This window comes from Sciurus vulgaris, assembly GCF_902686455.1.
Source record: "Sciurus vulgaris genome assembly, chromosome: 14".
NCBI classification, from domain to species: Eukaryota; Metazoa; Chordata; class Mammalia; order Rodentia; family Sciuridae; genus Sciurus; species Sciurus vulgaris.
The window spans coordinates 74,513,573-74,532,611 of record NC_136475.1 but is presented as its reverse complement, the minus strand read 5'-3'; the positions used below and the strand labels follow the sequence as shown (position 1 = coordinate 74,532,611).

Here is a 19,039-nt window from a genome sequence, read left to right as displayed (position 1 = left end):
CCAAAATAGTTGAATGGAGTCATATTTGTGTGGTATACACTAAGGTAAAAAGTGGTTAAATACAGGCAGTTTCATTTGATTTTACTTAATGTGATAGATGCATTTATTCAATCCCATCCTTGGAAAATAACAGACCAAAATGTTCAATATGTTCCACCACTTGCAATGGAGTTACATGGAGAGCCCACAGCAAATTAAATAAATAGTGATAAGGCTAAAATAACAGCAAGCTACCATTCAAGAGTAAGAAAACAGTGATAGAAATTGCTTGTCAATTCAAGACAAAGGTAATGACACCTGGTAATGAAGAGTTGGGAAACTGCAGGTTTTGCACTCCCTGTGCATGCTCAGGGACGGGCACCCGCACAGCATGACCAAGCTTGCCACCCCTCTGTCAAACCTCGAATCGGAGTGTGATAGACTCCAGCATTGAGCTATTTTTGGTTTATGAAAACCAAATCGTAGTTACCTTAATAACACAATTACGGGATTGCCGGAAAGCAGCCCTAATCCCAGGTGAAAATGAAAGTCTAAAGAATTTTGCTTCATTTCTCCATCAGAATCATACAAAGGCCTTTCATGTGGGAATCAGGTCTCAGCCCATCTGGAGGACCCTGCTGCCCACTATTGAGTCAGGGGCTGGCCAGACTTTAAGAATCCCTTTCTTAAGACTCACCGTTCTCATTTGTGAAATGGAGATGATAATCATATTACACACATAATAGGGCTGTTGTGAGTTTCAGGTGAAATCATGCTTGCAGAATGCTTAGCACAGTGACTAGTAAATAGAAGGCAGTCAATACACAATGGCTATTAGCTCCATGATCATTATTACTTTGAGCATGGAAGGATTGTGCAGAAACCTGACACTCTCAAAAGACTGACTGGTGGCCGAGGACAGGCTAAGCTCAGAGGGTCTGCAGGGGTGAGGACAGCCTGGGTGATTACACTATATCCTAGGCTCCCCTGTTGTTTTGCAAGGAAAGGGCAGGGCTCTGAGGACATGCATATGCATGAAGGGGAGTGGTTGGCTGCAGGATGAAAGGGACGCTGGGGTGGGAGGGACCTTCATGTGGAACAGAGAAGGCAGACAGGGAGGCTAGTTCAGCCTCTACATCTACGCTCCACGCCTACCAGGGTCTGCTTCTTTCTCTTGAATTGCTCATGGCTTGACCAGGGAATAACTTCAGGGCTCACTTTCTCAGTGAAGGGTTATGGAAAATAATATTCCTACAAGATAACCACCAAAGAAAAGCAGAGAGAGGTGTGGCTTGGGAGGAGCGGGTGTTGGGTGGACTCGCCAAGCATTAACCTCCCAGTAAATCTTTCCTACTAATGATGGACCCTGAGGGACAGGGGCGAATACTGAATGCTGGCCCTAAACTTTGACCTTCCCCCATTGCAAACTAGCCCTAAATGAAGGCACAGCAAATATTGAAACTCTGGGAAACAATGGATCCCAGAGAAAGAAAAGCAATGGGCAAGATTTGAGTCCTCATCCCTTGGGATCTGGATTCCTATCTCCCCAGATAATGAGTTTCAACCTTTTTACAACTACCCTCCTAAGTTAACGTTTTAACCTGCACAACTAGCCCCTGACTGTCCAAACTGCAAGTCTACAATTTCCAATGATTAAACCATCCTCATTGTATCCTATAAAACAAATCCCCTCTGTAACCGACAGCCATTTTCTCTTCCAGAAAATGAGCCCCAACAGTGCCCAAATCTGCAAATGAATAAATTGTAATGTATAAAGCTGCTCCTCCACCCATCAGGTGCAGTCATTTTCCCCGCCTCCCAACCACTTGTCAATCTGTGAACATACTAGCTAGCTATTGGTTCACCAGTCAGCTTGCAAGTATCCTTCTCCCATATTGGTCCCCCGTTAGCCCAGCGGAATTCAACTGTGTACCATAGCTTCCCCGCCATCTTTTCCCTTCCTTCTGTCTGTCCTCCTCGTTTTTCTCTATCCTCTTCACTTTCCACTCTCTCTAGCGCACGCCCTTTCTCTTTCCTTTCTCTTTTCCTCTCATTTTCTCTCTTACCCTGCAGGGAGACACTGTTTGCTTAATAAATTCCCTTATGTGATTTCCCGTGTCTGGCGTGATTTTGTGGGATTTCCTTACATCTGGTGCTGTGACTTGGGATGGGTCTTTCCACTGTCATGAGTGGAACCTCATCTAAGCCCCAGTACCCCACACACACACAGCCTCCCCTTCCATTCTGCCCGGAGGCTCTGCTCTGCATTCATCACTGGAATTCAAATTGGTGAGTCCTCTAGGCTGGTTCCCCTAGGCTGATTTATACCCTCGAGGCGGCTGAGGGGTGGGGGTACCCCCAGCCACAACTTTTATAGTTACGGCAGGCCCCTATAGTCGGTCTAATCTGTCAGGTGGATTCCTGATTTTATGGTGGAGATCTCTCTCAGGGTTGAGGCTCATCTTGTACTCACATTCGCACTCGAAAACCCTGATATCAGGTCCTCAAACCCTTCTCGGCTTTTGCCTGGCCCCACGTTGATGTTTGTGTGATGACACAATCAATGTGCTGCCCCTCATCTCCAGCCCAGTACTCTGGCCTTGGGATGCCCTGGCCACAGACTCAGCTGTATCAGTCCCACCATGGAATCTGGATCCTCCAATCTGACAGATTCCACCCTGGGAACCCTTCAACCGACTCCCGGTACTTAAAGCCATCAAAATCCATTTGTGTAATGGCACACAGCTTCCATGAGCGAGCCGGCAGATGAAAAGGGATTCCTTATCTTCAAGTCTCTTCTTTCCTGCTTCTTAGCTCTTCCTGCAGGCCCAAGCTCCTCCAGACCCTGCTTCTCCATCTTCCCCTGCTCCCCCATGTAATATCCAAACCTAAATTAATTACTAACCAGGAAAAAGAGTTAAAAGGACCTAAGCTAGAACAAGTTTCTGCTAGAACATTTTAGCCCCTTTCAGAATCAGATCTCAGTGAAGGCTTACATTGAAATGTAAATAGAGGAAGGCCAGTCTCAAACCCAAAGAAAAAAGTGTCCATTTAAAATTTCTCCTGAACTACAACTCAGAATACATTTCTCCCTTTCACCTTTTCTTTCCTTCTCATTTTCTCATACTTTAATTAATAACCATTATCATTTTTCTTCTAGGACTTTTGTTTTTCTTAAATGCTAGATTTTTGAGCTCACAATTTTGATCTTACATACTTAGGTTAATGATTTTTGATCAGTTCTTTTTATCCAACTCTAGAGTTATTTTTGAACATCCGTTACATTGCAATGCAGATAAGTATTACAAGGCCTTTGCTTTTGTGTTAAATATAAGCACACATAAAAATTAAAATTTTAAAAATGAATCCAAATATTTTTAATTCACATGATTTAAAGAGGTTCAATTTAAGTTGGATAAACTAATAGAAGTAAAATGTCCTTAAAATTAACTCACAAGTCTCTAGGTGGTCAAACTAATAAAATGTTGATGTTTATAAAATGTCTAACATCAATTTTCCTAGGACTTTTCTTCAACAGGAGAGAGACGGCAAATACTGTTGGTACACTGTCTGATATCTTGGTTTTTCTACAATAAGATGAGTGAATTAGAGTCGACATGTATGGGATTACTCAAATGTGTTTGTTAGAGAAATGTGTTGATATTTTCCACGTATACAAGCCTTTAAAGCAGAAAATTTATCAAGCTGCTATTCTCCAAATTAAACTTGTCTGTAATGGTAAACCTATCATTTAATGTTCTATTATAGGACCTGTCATCAATAGGGTATATGTAAAATTTGTTAAAGTCATTGAGAGACTGATTTGTTTAAAGGTTAAGCATGAAAGCATTTTACCACTTTGCCTCACAAAAGGATATAATATAAAATTGTGTTAATTAGTGTTCATATAGACTCAGGAGTCAATATATGTAAACTTCTTAAAATGACATTTAAGAAAGAGTGTAATGCGCAGTAGCAAAAATGGGACAACAGTGACTGAAATTGGGGTCTCTGATGACCTCATGGCTGTGGTATGCCTGGAGCCTGGGAGTGCTCCTGTGCAGGGGCACAAGATGCCTAACTGCTGTGGCAGTACATTGATCTCAGGCACACAGCTCCTGGGCAGGAAGGAATTCTTTTGCTAGATAACCAGTGTTTCATCAGCTCCCTTCTCTGGTTCCTGCCCACCTTACAGTAACTTTGGAACCTAACATTGCACATATATAAAGATTGCTGACATAACACTTTAGATCTGCATTTCCATCAGACAACAGAGCTCCATCTGATCTCAGCTTAATCTTCAAAATCTGTGTTTATAATCCTTTATTTTCTAATACTCCTTTGCCCCTCACTGAAAAGCCCCACATTACCTGAGATAAGGCTCTGCCTCACAACCCTGCTACACATTACAATGGCTCCAAAGTAAGCCTGACTTTAACTCATTTAAAGTTGTGTTCAAAAGTTTGATGTTTGTTGTAAAGATTACTGTGATCTCAAATGGGAACTCAGTCAAAATTCAAGATAGGTATTGCACAAACTGAATGTTTTACTGTTGGTGATTCCATTTTGTATTTTCCTTGTAAACTCTAATTGTTGCCTGATCAATATTTTGCAGAAGTACTGCTTCTAGAGCGAACATCGTAAATTAACTTGGAATAGTAAGCCATCACCTGTAGGACAGATAATGTAAACCCCAATTAGATAAAAGGGGGTAAATAACTGTAAAGTCATAGACATTGAAGTTAAAGCCCAGTACTCTTACTTTAGGACTGGTGAGACTGACTTGCTTGATGGTTAAGATCAAACTTAGAGATTGAGATTAAATACAGAGGTCAAGAAAAGTCCATATTTGGATCTTGCCCTCAAAGTCAGCCTGAACCCGGGGAACAAGAGGACTTCTCTAAGGAGGTTTGCAACTCTGGGTGGGTCACATAACCTCCTAATCAAAGAGATTGATGAGGCCACTAGAGAATGAAAAGCCACTCAATACACCTGCTGCAGAGGAGGGTCAAGGAAAAAGGGAGACATCCCTGGTGCTTTCAAGGGAAGCCACCTCATCGAGGAGACCCTGCCTAACCAATGGCACTAATGGAGCTAAGAAGCTGCTCTTAAGTTCTCTATGAATAACCCCTGTGGAAACTTAGCTGACTCTTTAACAGACAGGAACAGGTCACTTTGACCAACTTGATCTTAAACACCTAGCAAAACAGTTAAAACCAAAATATAGCCATTCTTGGGGATTTAAAAGAAATAATACTTAAATGTAACTTAAGATGTACACTTGTGTTAGCCCAATAGAATAAAGACTAAACTACAAAAGAGATTCTTAAGCAAATGTGCCCGATAACTATCAAGAGAAACCGCCAGAGTCAGAAGTTTTAGTCAGTTTAAGGCCTACAGACACAGGTAGGCTTAATCTATGTTTGCTAGTAACAGAAGTATAGAGATCTCTACTAAATGTTGTGTTTACATTCCTAATAACCTGGACAATGTTAAAGTTCCCAAATAAGGCCTTATCCTCTCTAGCCTTTGCTAGACCTTGTTATGGGAACAACTTCTCAGTTCTTCCATCCCCTCATGAGGAATTATTGGCTTCTGTCATCTTTATGATATTCATTGGCATGTTCCATATTCTGCAACATTTATATTTTATTAATCTCATTTCAGTACTCATGTCTTTTTGTTCTCTCATAGAAGCACCCATCCCCAGATGCCTTTACAACCTGCTCTTCCCAACTGGACTTCTACCATGAACCACTCAATTGACTGAATTTCTAAAAAGGGAGCTCCAAACTGCTTGCCCCATGCTGCCCCCTTCCAGCTCAAAGAAGCCAGATTGGTCATCACCCCCATTCCCTACAGCAGTGAAGGAGTTCCTAGAATTAGAGGGGTAAATGAAGTCAGAATTGGGGACAGGCAGTTAGTGTAGAAATAGGGGATCAGTCAAACCAAGGAAATGAAGTCCATGAAAACCATCTGCCTTTGGAAGTCTGGAAGGAGAATGGATTTTTACATCTCACCTGCAAAACCAACCCCAGCCACTTAGGCAGGAAGGAGAGAGAAGGCTTCAAATAAGAACTGGAGAGCAAAAGATTTTCTTATAAAAAAAGAAATGGGGGAATGTAATGTATAAAGCTGCTCTCCTGCCCATCAGGTGCAGTCATTTTTTCCCACCTCCCAACCACTTGTCAATCTGTGAACATCCTAGCTAGCTATTGGTTCATCAGTCAGCTTGCAGGTATCCTTCTCTGATATTGGTCCCCTGTTAGCCTGGCGGAATTCAACTGCTTACCATAGCTTCCCCGCCATCTTTTCCCTTCCTTCTGTCTGTCCTCCTCGCTTTTCTCTATCCTCCTCGCTTTCCACTCTCTCTAGCGCATGCCCTTTTTTTCCCTTTCTCTTTTCCTCTCATTTTCTCTCTTACCCTGCAGGGAGACACTGTTTGCTTAATAAATTCCCTTATGTGATTTCCCGTGTCCAGCGTGGTTTCATGTGATTTCCTTACATAAATGACTTCTCTGAATCTGTATCTTCTCTGAATCTGTATCTGTCATTTTGCATGTACACTCAGGAAGGGTCTACAGAACTTAATATTTCACTTTTTGTGCCCCAGAAAAGACCAACCAAATTTCCTGTTGCCACCCTAGAGAGGGCTCTTGGTCCCCTGCCTCACTTGCCTCATTGTGTAATATATACAAGGCAAGAAGAGACTCCACTGCCTTGATTTAAGAAAGAAGGAATAAGGGACCAAAGGCCTACCTGACACCAAAGTTAAAGTCTGTCTTTTCTCAGGGGGATCTCTTGGATTGGCAAGAAAAATGGTACAGGAGGAGCTTGAAAATGGCAGAGTTGACACAAAGGTTTTTCTGTGAGAAAATTTGTGAGCTCATGTATGGAGCTTCAGAAGCAGGCTGAAGCAGGCAGGAGGTGCGGTGTGGTCACGAGGCCTCTTCTGCTGGCCTCAGTGTCTGCGGAAGTGGCCGATTCCAGGCCTCCCTGATTCCCCTGCTGGGTGGGGAACTGACACAATCAGCTGTGGCTGCATACTAGACCCTTCACCAACAGAATTTATTTTCTCACAATTGTTTCTAGAGGCTATAAATCTGAGACCAGTGTGCCAGCATGTCACTTCTGTGTCCTCACATGATAAGGAAAAGTGGGGGCAGGGGCAAGAGGACACACAGTCTTAGCAGATTAGGCCTCATTCTTATAACCTCTTTTAGCCTCTTTTAACTTTACTCATCTCCTAAGGACCCTATCTCTAGACACGGTCACCCTGGGGGCCAGGGCTTCATATGAATTCTGGGTAAACACAGTTCAGGCCCCAGCAGCTACTAACCCCTGGCTGACATATCGACTCTCCAGGCCTTGGCTGTGTATTCCAGGAAGAATGCAGACCACGGGGGAACTGGAGCATATTAATTAGGACCTCGGGGTACAGGTAAAGGATGCCAGCAGACATGAGGCAAACAGCAGAGCAGCATCTAACGTGCAGAGTATGCAAACATCATTTGGATTAATGCAAAGACCATGAGGGCTTCTTAATGGCAGAAGTGTCTTAGACACTTACTGCTACATCCAACAACATGAACCAGCCTCAAAAATCATTATTCCGAGTGCAAGAAGCCAAAGTGGAGTACGTATATTGTGATTTCATTTATATAAAATCGTAGAAATGCGAACTAATATACTATGACAGAAAGAAGTTCAGAGGTTGCTCAGAAATGGGGATGGAGGGAGGAATGGATTGAAAGGGGTTATGAGAAAACTTTTTTGGTTGATGCAAATATTTATCATTTTGTGGTGATGATTTCACATGGAAACACACATACCCAACCTACTGAAGTTTATACTTTAAATTTGTGTAGATTGTATACACTAATTGCACCTAAATGAATTGTTTAAAAATCAAGTACTGTACCGAGCTTAGTCTTCAGCAACTTGCTTTTTTTTAACCTAATAAATTTAAAAAGTAGTTTTTTCATTTTCATTGCTGTATATATAACAAGTTACCATTCCCTGATTTACTTAGATCTCTCCTCTTGATGGACATTTGGTGTTCTTCTCCTCTTTGTTTTAGTAAAAAAATTATGCCAGAAATATTCTTGAGTATATCTCCATATTGTATTCCAGGGTGAATTTCTGGGTTTAGGGTACGCATATACCCAACCTAAGTATGGCAAATTATTTTCCAAGATTGTACCAATTTATAATCTCACCAGCATTGCAAAGAGCTCCTGTTGCTATAGATTCTCAGTAACTCTTGGTATTGGCAAGCTTCTTATTTGTATCTGTCTAGTGGGAGTAAATGGCAACTCCTTATGGTCTTAATTTGTTTCCCTGATTACTGGTAAGATTGAGCATCTTTCAATATGTTTCTTCTCCATTCATGTTCCCTCCCTGGAGAAATAAATATTCATATCTTATGCCCATTTGTTTATTGGGTTGTCTTTTTCTTATTGATTTGTAGGAATTCTTTATTTACTCTGGATATTCATCTTTTGTTGGTTATATATGCTGCAAATATCTTCTCCCAGTTTGCAGCTTATCTTCTTTATCTTTTAGTGTCTCTTAAGGCACACAGTTATTCTTCACTTTATGCAAATACAGAGATATTATAAACATTTGCTAACAAGCTTAATTTTTTAAAATTGAGCCAAATATTATTATAGAAATTTAACATAAGAAAATTTTGTTGAGATATTCTTTTTATAACAGAAAGTTTATTTGTGATTAAAACAATTGCTTTCCAAATACTGATTTAAAACTTTTTATAGCTCCATGATTGTATTTTTAAGAAGTCTGATAGTCATTAAAAAAATCTAAAATGAACTTACAAAGGGAGCATTTTGAGTACTTAGTACATATGCTGGAGGAAAAGAGTGTGTGTGTGTGTGTGTGTGTGTGTGTGCGTGCGTGCGTGTGTAATTTCTTGATTTTCCCAAAAATCATTTGATAAAATCACTTACTTCTTACACATAAGATGGTGAACCCAGATTGGACTGGGAAGTAGTACATCATGTCCTATGGTAGGGCCATGCAGTGTAGCTCAGGAAGGTAGAGTAGAGCATAGTAAATAGAATCCGAGTTACTGCAGAGATTATGGATGGAAGGTTTTGGATTATCTTGGAATCATTGTACTATAATAGTCACAGAGCTCTTTCCTTCATTCTGTCCTATTCAAACTTTTTTTTTTTTTTAAATCTTCGTCCTGAAAGAAAACGTTGAAATGAAAATAAAGAATCCTTTTCAACTTTTTCATCATGCTTAATAATAGAAGAAAAGGAAGACCCATTAACCAAGCGGAGAACAGAACTAAAATCCTAAATGACCTCAGAACCCAGGAGATGAAACTTAACCAACGCAACTGCAAACCTGTCTTCACATTTCAGAGTCAACTGTGCAAGCACACAGTGAGCAGGGTCTGTCTCGCTACATTTCATTTAAAAAAATATTTTGCCTGCTTTACTTGACTTCCTCTTTATAATGAGGCAAAACTCTGAGAGATTTGACAGGGTCTGACAGCCTTGAGGGAAGTAAGACTCTGCTGTAACTGGGATCCAGGCTCCAGTCCCAGATATAAAGCTGCTCTTGGGCCACAGAAACTTCCGGGTGGAGTTCTAGGGATTGCATTCCAAGAGTTCCATGGGTGTTCTCAGTTGTATCCAAAAAAGGAATATTCAAGTAGCATGGGGACACCTGGCCAGGGAGGCAAGCACACCACTGGCAGGAAGTTCTCCTGGCAGGCATTATACCAACTAGGACCAGGTGATGACTATCTAATTGGCACAAACGTGCCATCTAGACTCCAGCCAAATAGACCAGGAGCCTGGAAGTCACTTTCTGGGAAGAAGAGCTGGAGTTCTAGAGTTTGCTGGGAGAAATGCAGATTGAGAAGAGTCCTACGGATTCGGCATTTTGTCCCTGCTGCCCCATTCCCTGGCCTTTCAGATGGGTCCCACTGAGACAGCAGGGTTTCAACCACCTCTGGATTCACAACAGGTCTCCCCACTCCTGTCTCCCTGGTGGCTTCTCTGGTCCCAATGTTAAGATGGAAAAGCTAGGCTCTGCCTTGTCCTTTTAGAAAGAGAAAAGAAAAGAGCAAAAGATACAGCATGAAGTGGTGGTCACAAGTAAATGAAATCGGGTGGGGACTTTGGTTTGATCCAGCTGTCTCTTACTGACCTCACAACCCTGGGCGCTGGTACCTCTGAGCCTCCTTTCCTGATTTATAAAATGGGTTGGAGGTGAAGGTAGCAAAACCAGCCTTATAGTGTCATGGTGCCAGGTGGGTATTGAGAAGACTCTTGGGAAGGGCTTGGTGTGGCATATAGAAAATCCTGTGACCGTCATCCCATCAGGAGTTTCTCGGGTATCCTGCCTGGTCTACTACCTTGATACTGAACTTGAGTCCAGTGACTGGGACCCCATGCCAGATGGTGGGCACCCCAGGCAATGGCCAGTCTTCCTCTGGACTTCCAACATCAGGTCTCTCCTGGTTCCCAGAGTCACGTCCCTCCCACGTGTCTGGACCCTCACCCATCTGCCTGGTAGCCACTCTGAGTGGTCACCTCTGTGGGCATCAGCTGGGCTGTACGCTGTGCTATTGCTCAGCACCTGTAACTGGACCAGGATCCCACAGCCCCCACCCTGACCCACTCTGCCTTGCCATGATGGGCAGGATGCCCCTGAAGTCAGCCACATTCCCAGTGGAAAGAATTTGAAAGCAAAGGAAGCACACAAAATCTATGTGGTTTAGAGGGTGGAACCCGTCCTCAGATATTTGGGGAGGGGGTGTGATTAAAGAGCTTTAAAATAGAATTTCTGCAATAAGGAAGATGTTCTAAACCCATGTTATGCAACACAGTAGCTGCTAGCTGCCGGTGGCTATTGGACCCTTGAAACATGGCTTGTACGACTGAGGGTCTGAATTTTAATTTTATTCCATTTTGTTTCATTTACATTTAAATGTAAATATCTACATGCAACTCATGGCTGCCTTATTGGACAACACCAAGAAAAGAGCTGCTAATGACACGAATTACCACAGAACAAGGGTGTGGGGACACTTCAGTGGAACGAGTCAAGCAGAGGCGGATGCTCGTAAGGAGGCAGTGCAGAAGCATCCTTGAACCAGACAGTTCCCTTTGACCCACTGGGCGTTTTTCTCTCTAGTACTTTTCTTCAGCATCCAGGTTTCACATCGATGAGCCACTCACCTTCTGCCAATGACAGGGCCCAGGACAGCAGCTCCCCCAGGCCTCACAGTGACAGTGCAGGGGTTGGCCTGGTCACTGTGCTGCAAGGCTTGCTTAGCATCTCCTGGCCATGAAGGGTGACTTTGTTTGCATTTTCTTTTTCAATCAACTAAGAAACAGGAAGCAGCGGTTCAATTGTTGTCTACCCAGGAGTGATGCGCTCAGCCCTCTCCTGGCTGGTGTTTTTCAGAACAATGGAAATAAATCTGATGTAATGTAGCAGAACACGACAAGGGACGGTTTTCCCCTTAACAAATACTCATTTGAAATGGAGCCCAAACCCTGCACGAGGAGCGATCTATTTCCCACAACAGTGTTCCAGCAAAACCCATTACTAATTCCACAACTCAAATTAAAACTAACAGAGCTTGAAGGCTGGGGCTGACACTCTCTCTGCTGACAAGGAACAAGGAAGGGTGGGGGAAGGGGCCCGCGCACTCTCGTGTGTATGTGTTTAATTACACTGTTTAACACATGGAGAATAATTTAGCCACCCAAGTGGAGAAAATAAGGCACTTAACTGCTCTCTGGCGGAAAAAAACCCAGTGCAAATCACTTTCAGCTATGTGCCACCTCAACACACCTCAGGGCTTTGGGGAGAGAGCGGGAAGGAGTGAGGGAGAAGCTAGAAGAGGGAGGCAGGGGGAGAGAAAGAGAGAGAGAGAGAGAGAGAGAGAGAGAGAGAGAGAGGAAGATTGTGAGACCTAGAGGCAGAGAGGGAAGAGAGAGAGAAGAAAAGGAGAAGAAAAATGGGAGAAATGGTAAGGAAATGGGGAAAGCAGAGAAAGAGAAGCAGGAGTGAGAAGGAGAGAGGATTTTGTGCATATGCACATCTGCCTCCAGGGAGAACATACAATTCCAGGATTGCCTGTGGGAGACGGTGCTAGGTGAGGGTGAACGCTAATTCTGGATTTTGAATATGGTACTTAACCCCCAGAAGGGTGCTGTCCCAGCACCCCCATGCTTCTGAGTCTTCACAGAGCCTTTTGATGCCTCTGTGGCTGAAAACCATGGGTGGGGGTTGTGGCTCCCAGAAAGGCAGGTCTCAGAGGAAGACCATGCAGGGCTCACTATGTGGAAGGGGAAACTGAGGCTCGACATCAATCAGGAGAAGTTTGGGCAGCAATAGTCGGAGACCTCTGCCTCACCCTAGCTTCCAGGCCTATGGAGATCTGGTCCACAACCAGGGCAAGACACTGTGCATCCTACTCTGGCTCAATCAGGCCTGAAATGGGTGCAGGTAAGCAAGTGTTTTTCATCCTCCAAGATAATCTCTAATCCACCAGTGGCTATGAAAGTGGGAGACATGAAAGAAGCCGTTCCCGTGGCTTCAGATTTAGAATGCTACACAGCATCCCGGATCTGCAGCAGGTGCCAGAGAAGTGAGCGCTCAGAATAGAACTATCCACCGCCTGCCAGTGACTAGGTTCGGCCTCAGGGCTGGCTGCCAAGGAGATCAACAGCTTGGCACGAGAGAGCAGAACACAGAAGCTACCTCCCATGGCTCCAGCGCTGGATCAGCCACTTCCCCTCTGTCCCCGCTGGCTTTGCATGTGGACCCAGGCTCAGGGCCCAAGGGAGCTCAGAGATCTCAGCTGATGGGTCCCTCCCAGGAGACCCTGTGGAGTAGCAAAGAACACTTGCTTGGCAGAAAGGCTCTGAGCAGCGCCACTGAAGTCTCTGAGCCTTGGGCTTATAGCTCCCTCCTCTGGCCCAGTTTCCCCCATTGGAAACGCTAAGAAAGTCGAACTTACTCTTCTAAGTGCTTTTCCACCATAATGTTCTATGTTTCTGGAGCTGAGAATATGGGTTCTTATAAACCCTGAATGATATTGTTGGGCAGATGATAAAATAGGAACCCACAGAATGTTTTATTCCTTTCCATTAAGTTTAGGCTCATCGTGTGGCCACAGGAAAAAAGGAGACTCATCTTTGTATGAAATGATTCTCTTTTCTCTCCAGACATCTTTGATATGTCATTTGACTGAGAAAGAGGTCTAGAAAGTTCTCAAGTAGATGGTCAACTGTGTTCTACAAATGAGGTAAAGCATTCTCCCTGGGTTCTACAATTATGTGACTCTCAAAAACACTGTGTACCATTTGACCCAGCTATCCCACTCCTCGGCCTACACCCAAAGGACTTAAAATCAGCATACTACAGAGATACAGCCACATCAATGTTCATAGCTGCTCAATTCACAATAGCCAGACTGTGGAACCAACCTGGATGCCCTTCAATTGATGAATGGATAAAGAAACTATGGTATATATATATATATATATATATATACACATACATATATACACACACACACACACACACACAATGGAATATTACTCAGCTATAAAGAATAATAAAATTGTGGCATTTGCAGGCAAATGGATGAAATTGGAGAATATCATGTTAAGTGAGATAAGCCAATCTCAAAAATCCAAAAGACGAATGATCTCACTGATAAGCAGATGATGACACGTAATGGGGGGTGGGAGGAGGGCAAGAATGGAGGAAGGAGGGAAAAGAGAGGTGGGAGGGGTGGGGGGAAGGAAAAAAATAACGGAATGAATCAAACATCATTACTCTATGTAAATGTGTGAATATGCAAATGGTATGCTGTTATTCCATGTACAAACAGAAACAACATGTATCCTATTTGTTTACAATAAAAATAAATTTAAAAAAAAACACTGTGTAATATTTGATATTTTCCTAGATTTCTGGATGTGGATGAAGGAATGTGCTTCCCATTTACTGAACCCATTATAGGGACTTAGGATGTTGGGGCCCATTTATCAACCCCAAGTGCTGGGTCTTAAGAACTGCTGTCCTGGACGGATGCTCCTCAGGCTCCCCACCTGCTCTCTTCCAAAAGGCATGAACCAGAGAGGGCTGGGGTTAGGGGTCTTTTTCCCTCCCCGCTTTTTAAGCCTTTTTGGAAGTCGAGGACACATTTAGATAATCCATTTATTTTTAAGGGATTTCCTCTTGGCCAATCTTCTTAGTCTTTGATTGAAGTAAGATGAAGAAAGGAAACAGATGAGGCAGATAAAGACAGAGACCCAGACAGGAGCCAAGACAGAAAGGGAGGACCGCTAGTCAGTGGGAAGAGAGCAGCCCATGAGAGGCCACGATGCCGTGAAGGACAAAGATACAACAAGGCAGGTATGATTGTGTGCAGCCTGGGCATCCCTGGGTCACGGTCACCATGCCTCATCCATCCCATGTGAAAACTGAAGAACAGCAGGAAAACAGACTTGCACCTGCTGTGTCCCAGGGAGGAGCTCTCAGGAGACCCCACCCGTCCACCCCCAAGCCCTGACTACAGCAGAACAGGGAGGAAAGGGCAGCTGAGCTGGCAGGTGGACCTCTGACCTGGTTACCTCAGGCACACCAGCCTGTGCCTGGCCATTCTGGGCATCTCGGTCTGTTGGCAGCCACAGAGGTGACTGGCAGAGCCCAGACTGGGAGCCTGGCTCTAGCTCCGCCATTGCCCTCCCGCCATGGAGCAGGGGTGGGGAGAAAGACCAAGCATCCTCAGCAGCCAGGGACCTTGGCCAAGGAAGCCATTTTCTCTTCCAACCAGGAGCTCAGGGACACCCCCTTAATGGTCCTCAGGGAGGCCCAGGCCAACCTCCTTCTCAGATTTTTCTGAGAATTGGTAATCTTGGGCTTCAGGTGTCTTTGATTTATCTTGTTTTTGTTTTTCTGCTAGTGCAGAGCATGGAACCAAGGGTCTCAATGTTCTGAGATTTTGTGGGTGTGGGAAAATAAAAGCTTCCATGCAAGCAGATGGAGTCACACCTCTGGGTCAGGAACCAGCAGAGGGAAGTTTATCAAAAACTTTATCATATACTTCCTTAAAAAAAAAAAAAAAGCTTTCTGTCTTAAATATGCCAAAGAGCAGTGTGAAAGAAAACAAACGTAGAACACAAGTCTATGTGTTTGCGAGTGCGAGAGAGGCAAAGCTAAGCTGCTGGGAAGGCCAAGGCCGCTGAGGGGTCCCATGTTCCTTCCTTCATTCGTTCCCATCCCTCAGAACTCCGAGGTGGGGGATGGGGGCCAGAGTATTTGCAGGACGGGCGGCAGGTAAGAAGGAAAGAGAGGAGCAGAAATGGCTTAGGAACCAGTTTGTCAGGTCAAAGGGAGGTGAGGGAAGGACAGGCCCATGAGGGTGGACAGGCCTGGGAGTCTCTGCCTGAGAAGAGGTGGAGCCACTGTCAGGGCCCTCCAACTGCCTGGACAACTTTCCAGTACAGATGAGGCTGACAAGGAGCCATGGGCAAGCCCTGTGCCCATTTGGAGGAAGCAACCTACTGAGGGAACAGACAGTTCACAGATAGGTCAGAGAGAGAGAGCAATGCTGGGTCAAGATGGCCCAGGTTGACAGAATGTGCCAGCCTGCCCACCAGAGTCCCAGAAACCAGCTTATTCAGGAAGTCTCTGCCCTGAACTTCTCCCCCAGGTGATGCAACTGAAAGGTTCTGAACTTTAGTCCTCAAAGGAAGCTGGAGCTTTCGGATGGAGCTTAACACTGTCCTGCATCTGACCGGCAGCTAACTGGTGAAGGCATGGGTTGGGGAGAAGTCTGTGTGCGAATAGAGATCTGGGGCACATGTTCCTGTGGCTTAGGACCTCACCTCCTCTCCCACCCCAGGCCCTTGAGAGTTGACTGGATTGAGATGTGGTCATTGGTGTGTCTCCTGAAGGTAGGTGAGGTCAGCTCTGAGGGAGAGGATGCCCCTCCATATTTCTGTGGGTCAGTTCTCTGTGTGTGGGGAGAGGTCCTGGTCAGGCCTGAGGCAGGTGGGCATGGCAGGGCTGACCTACTATGATCAGAGGGCAGACTGCTGCCCGAGGGACCATTCTTTCAGAGGAAAAGCAAAGGTCCTGGCTACTCTTGGTTTTCAAGGTCCTTGGGGCTTATTTGGTGGAATAAGGATGTTAACTCCAGAACCCTGGTTCTCTCCCAACCCAAGTATTTAGAGATAGCCACTACCTCAGGACACAGTGCTATCTTCTCAGTATCCATGATGGAGAAATTCCAAGATTCCCTGTGGATACCAAAATCTGAGGATGCTCAAGGACTGCGCAAGCACAGTATTTGTGTATAACCTATTCTCATCCTTTCTGTATTCTTTAAATCATCTCTCTAGATTATTTATAATATCAAACAATATAAATTCAGTGCAAACAGTTATTATATTGTATTGTTTAGGAAATAATGACAAGAAAAGAAGCCTATTCATGTTTAGCACAAAATTTTTTTCCCAATACTTTTCAGCTGCATTTGGTTGGATGTGCAGATGCAGAACCCACAGAGAAGGAAGGTCTACTGTCTCAAGGGTGGTAGAAGATCAACACACCCCTCTTGACTCTGCTCTGGTCTTTCGCATGGCCTTGGGCTTCCTTACCATCTATCTGTGGCGTGCTCCACAGATAGATGGTTTGGTGGCATTAGAATGTCCTCCATCTGACTTCCAAACACTGAGGAGAAATGGAGTAGAGTAGTCCACTTCAGATGGCCCTTCAGAATCCTCTTATGAGAAAGTGATGTTCCCAAGAACCACTAGTTCTTGGCACAGTGTCCAGAAAACATTAACAATGGTAATTTGATCTTCATCAAGCACATCTCAAGGGCTATCTTAAGTTCTTCTAGCCTTATCTGTCTCTGGGACTCTAAATTTCCTTTTCTACCCCAGCCAAGGACGTGGCTCTGCTGGTTACTTCTGGTCAAGCTCAAGAACTAGGATCTGAGTTTTCCAGAGGATGCCAAGTGAATAAGATGATACAAGCCAAGAGAACAGGAAAGTGAACTCCTCTGAACCAGAAGAGGGAGGAGACAAGGAGCCAGTATGATATCTCTTCTCTACCTTCTCTCTATTCTAAGGCTTGGTGTTCTGTAAAGCTAGTCCAGAGATGGCCTGCTTTGCTGAGTGACCCGCCATGCCTCTTTGTGAAGCAAGGTTGGGTGGGTGGTGTGGTATTTCTTCCCATGATTCTCTGCTTATTTCCTCCCATGATTATCTGCTTATTTCCCACTTCCCTCATTCCCACTGCCCAGGTGTTGTACCCCCGTGAAGTGAGCACATAGCACTGATGCTTCACCTCAGTCTTTGTTTCACAGACAACCTGAGCTAAAGAAATGTCAATAGTAATAACTACTATTTCTTGAATAAGCTATGTACTTCTCATATACAACCCCATCTAACCTTTACAATCGTATGAAATGGATACTGTGGCTACCACAGTTTAGTGATGAGAAAACTGGGACCCAGAGTACCCCAGCTCACAAGTAGGGTGGTATCAGGCACAATACCTGACAGTCCCAGGAGGTGGGTCATTAGTGAATGCCTTTCTTGGTAGTACCTCTTCTAAGGTGTTCTTCCAAATGGGTCATTGAAGACAATCAGCTCATGGGACAAAACAAGGTATGACAGAACTAAAGTTGTGTCTGGTATGGGCTTGACAGCAGAAGCTTTGTCCATCTACAATTTGGGAACAATGAGCTCATGCTACTTATAACTCATGCCTACTACAAATTGGTAGATTATAATATTGTCATCAGTGAATGTGTGAATAAGTAAACCTCCTTACAACTACCATGCACCCCTGCACCACCAAAAAATAAAATTAAAAAAATGCAGCTTGTGGTGGGGCAGTTCAAGAGAATGTGCAGGTCAAAGATACACTTAATGCCTCTTGGGGATGAACAAAATTCTCCTTGTGATCCAGGACAAACAGGGCAGTCAGTGACCAGTGTGACTACAGATGGAAAAAAATCTGCATTTGAACTCGAGCTAAACACCTGGACTAGCTCCCTGGGAACAGCATCACATTTCAAAGAGACCCAACTCCAGCAGCCACAGGGACCCATCTGTGACTGACACAGCTGTAGGGGTAAGGGAATCATCGGATTCTCTGAAACCGCAGTGATCGGTCTTTTGTGATTAGTCCAGACTTCTCCACTTTGTTCATGGAACTATTAGGCTAGATCTTTAGAAGACAGAAGGCCAGGGCCCCCTTCCTCCTTTCAGCAAATTTTTGTTAAGTGCTTCCATGTGTCAGAAAAGATGCATCAGTGAACAGAGAGGCATGATTCTCTCATGGTCAGTGATGCACTCATCAGGGCTTGGACTTGGAGGAGAAGCAAAGATGGCTCAGTGACGGCAAGGTCCTCTCTCTGCAGCAACTGGGCACAAGCTCTATAAGCTTCTCTTAGAAAATGAACTCATCCTTTGCCCTCATTCTTAAAGCATCTTCTTGGACCACTTGCATCAGAGATAGCTATTTTTCAGAGTTACTGAATCACACCTCTGGGAGTGGGGGACTCAGAATAATGTGCATTGTGAAGCAGCTCTCTGGGAAATTCATATGCGCACTAATGTCTAGAAGACTCTTCTTGGTCCAGAGCCCCAGAGGCCACCATTCACAGCTTACCTGTGTCCTACCCAGGTGTGTCTGATGGAGCAGCAGCCACAGCAATATTCCTGCAGGAAACCCAGCTGGGACCCAGTCCCACAGCCTCAGCAGTAGCAGTTTTATGTGTGGGGACTGCGGAGCAAAGTGCTGGATCTTCAGAGAAACTGTAGGTCAACTGGCAGTGCTGGAATCTGCTTGCTTCTTCCCCTAGGGTTCTTCCTTATATGGGCACGCCAGGTGCTGCCGTTCCACCTTAGTTAAACAGTGACTTCTGTGTCAAGGCCCTGGCACTGGAGAAAGAGACAGAGAGAGATAATAGGTTTTAACAGCAAGATCTCCCATGTCCTCCACCCAGTCCTATCCCCAGTTGAACCTTCCTCACTTC

The 19,039-nt window shown here is 44.5% G+C and overlaps 1 protein-coding gene across 1 annotated transcript in view; it reads right to left on the bottom strand.

The window, feature by feature from the left end:
* CAPN13 (calpain 13) overlaps positions 1-18,702 on the bottom strand; it is a 79,499-nt gene extending 60,797 nt beyond the window's left edge. Inside the window, exon 1 of the mRNA XM_079109930.1 lies at positions 18,673-18,702. The gene's annotated coding sequence lies outside the window, so the exon portion shown is untranslated. The remainder of the gene's footprint in view (positions 1-18,672) is intronic.
* Positions 18,703-19,039: the final 337 nt, after the last annotated feature.